The sequence below is a fragment of the Asparagus officinalis genome, chromosome 7 (genome assembly GCF_001876935.1).
Source record: "Asparagus officinalis chromosome 7, Aspof.V1, whole genome shotgun sequence".
NCBI classification, from domain to species: Eukaryota; Viridiplantae; Streptophyta; class Magnoliopsida; order Asparagales; family Asparagaceae; genus Asparagus; species Asparagus officinalis.
Window position 1 is genome coordinate 36,114,218 of NC_033800.1, and position 3,089 is coordinate 36,117,306.

A 3,089-nucleotide genomic window follows, 5' to 3' on the forward strand; every position below is an offset into this window, starting at 1 on the left:
GCCGAGCCACCTCGGGGTGGCTCGGTGGCCGAGCCACCTTGGGGTGGCTCGGCCATGAGCCGAGCCACCCCAAGGTGGCTAGGCACAGTGTCGGCCACCCCGAGGTGGCCGACAGTGGCCAGAGGTGGCCGACAATTCCCTTTTTGCAGCCACTGTCCTGAGAGCCTATAAATAGGCCTAGAGATGTTCATTTTCAGGGGTCGAACTTTCAAGAGCCGAAACTCTGCCGGATTGAAGAGTGAACTCGGAGCTTGAAGACCAGAAGACTTGCACCATTCAGATCTGATCCTCGGCGACCATCCACGTCAGAAAAGGCAGGATCTCGAGAGGAAGAAAGAACAGATCTGAGATCTACACGAGACTACACTCCAGATCTAAGCTTGGTCTTAGATCTCGAGATCTGAGCGATTATTCCCTTGGTGGATTAATCCCTCCCGGCTATTATTCCCTTCGTGGAATAATACCCGCATACTCGTGTAGATCCGACCGGATCTAGATCGCGCGGTGGTCCACGGATTAACCCCGGCGCAGGCAAAGAACCCACCAAAGCGAGCGACCGCAAAACAGGAGCTCGTGATTTGTTCACAGAGGAGAGTTGTAATTTTTCTTTATTTTCTTTGATTTAGTTGTAACCGGATCTATAAAAGACCGGATCTTTGTAACCCAAGATGACAATCATATCAATGAAAAAGAAAACAGTTTTCCACGCGAACAATCTGGCGACCACAGTGGGAGCCGACGATCTCGCCAACGAGATCGATGCGTCGCAGCCGCGGATTGCAATCCCGGTCGTGGAGGAGGTCGAGTACGAGTTCGACCAAGCCAAGTTCGAGGAGTACGTGTCCTCGTCCGGCTCTATCTCCCCCCGCAAGTCCAAGAAGTTCTCCTCCGGGAGAAAAGCTCGTTGGTTTGAAGCTGCTCGGGAAGCCCACGAAGCTCTCAACCCAACTGACGCCGAAGTTGCGTCAAATGAAGTTCCACCGACCTCCAATCAGGTCAACCCAACTCCCGCCAACGCCTCTACTGTTCAGGGCGTTGTGACTCTCTCAAAGAGAGCCCGCCAGAGGCGTCGTCAACGCCTTGCGCGGCAATTCGCTAAGGCGATGGAGTCTACGGACGGATTCCGCTACCACGCGGAGTTGAAGAACAGAAGAGGCAAACAGCCTCAACCACCAATGAATGGCGACTCTTCCAAGCCGCCAAAGAAAGAATGGGTCCGCGTCAAACGGAACCGTTCGACACTCGAGGAGCGCATTCGCAAGCGCCGCGCGATGTCAGCGCAGGCACGGGCTCAAGCTCAGGAAGCCCGTAGAAAGCTGCAAAAGGAGGTGGAGAAGAAGCCACCACCAACACGACAAGTCTGGAAGCCTAAGTCTGAAGTGGCGACTCAGGCCAAAAAGCAACCAGTGCAGCCTTCTAAGGAAGGTCAAACTCCGGCGAGTCAACCAAAGTCGCCGTCAATCCCAATAACTTCTCCGGGAGATCATGCAGAGTCATCCCGCAAGAAGAAACCAATTTTGGAGCGCCTCGGTCCAATTCCTGACGTGAGAGGCAAAGCTCCAATTCACGAGCGTTTGGGCCCGATGAAGAAGCCCAGAACGACTCAACATACTGGGGGTCGCCATCACCTCCAGCATGACAAAGACCTCAAGGCAGCTGCGCGCACCAATTTGCGCATTGAAGTCCAAGATCACGCCGAAAATTCACGCCCAAAAAGGCATGTTTTGAGGCGGGTAACCTTTGAAAGCCCAAAGAAGGCAAGTCAACCTCAGATGGAAACATTATCATCTGATAATGATTGTGTTGTACCTGAGAAGGCGTGCCCGCACACGATAGGTTACTCTGACTGTCAAAATGACGAGTTGTACTATCGTGCTGGGGGTACGAATAGAACCAGGAAGAGGAGTCCCCGAGAACGGGAAATTCAATGTCCCTGTTCCAAACTCATTCGGGCGGTATTGTCGGAATGCAATTGCATTAAGGCGGTCCCCGAAAGAGTTTCAGTTTTTGAAAGACTTAATGCGGAAACGCCAAAACCAAGGCCTAGGCGCTTCCAACGAAGAAGAAGGGTGATTGAAGACGGAGAATTTCCGAGGGTCACCACCAATATGACCAGCAAAGGGACATCGGCACGGGATGATTTCGAGTCAATTCTGAAAGCCTCCCGGCCTAGAACCCGTCTGCAGTCCGGAACCATCGAGCGAGCAACCTATGGTAGGATTCGGACAAGACGCCCTTCAGAAGATGAAGAATCTGATGCCGGCTCCGCGGTGGCATCAGATAATACAGTATCTAGCGAGGGACAACCCCGCGAGGCCCTGATGATAAGTGCAGAACAGATGGCCAAGATGCTTGAAGACGCTTTGGCTAAGCAGAAAGAAAGTTTCAAATTTGAGATGGAGATGGCCATGCAGCAGATGAGAGAAATGCATGACCAACAGATCCAAGCATTGGCGAACCAACAAGGCGAGCAGAATCATCGTAACCCGATTAATCTGGAAGATGAGGATGCGAATGCTCGTAATACCAATGATCCTCCCGTCAACGCAGGGGGTGGTAATGAGAATGCTGGCGAAAACACCGGCGAAAACCTGAAGATCAAGAACCTCGAGAGCAAAATCAACACGTTGATCTCCGCTCAAGAGACGAAGAAAACAGGCATTCCTTGCCCATACCCGAGAGAATGGGAATCGATCCCATATCCGGCGAAGTTTAATCTAATTAACTTCACGCCGTTTAATGGGATGGGTTCACCTACCCAGCATTTGATTTACTTCAAATCGCACTTGGGGGTGATCTCTGGTAATGAGCCTCTGATGGTGCGGTCATTCGTCGGCACTCTTCGCGGAGCCGCTGGGACGACATGGAGACGAAGTTCCTTACAAATTTCTTCGACGACGACACCGAGATCTCTATCGGATCGCTGCTCGATGAGAAGCAAAAAGACGGGGAGTTAGTCGACACATTCGTCAAAAGTTTCCGGAACAAGGCGATGAACTGTCGGGACCCGATCACCAATAAATTCATCCTCCAGACATGCCACAACAACCTTTCGCTGGACGTGTTAGAAGCAATGGGCACAGCACCGT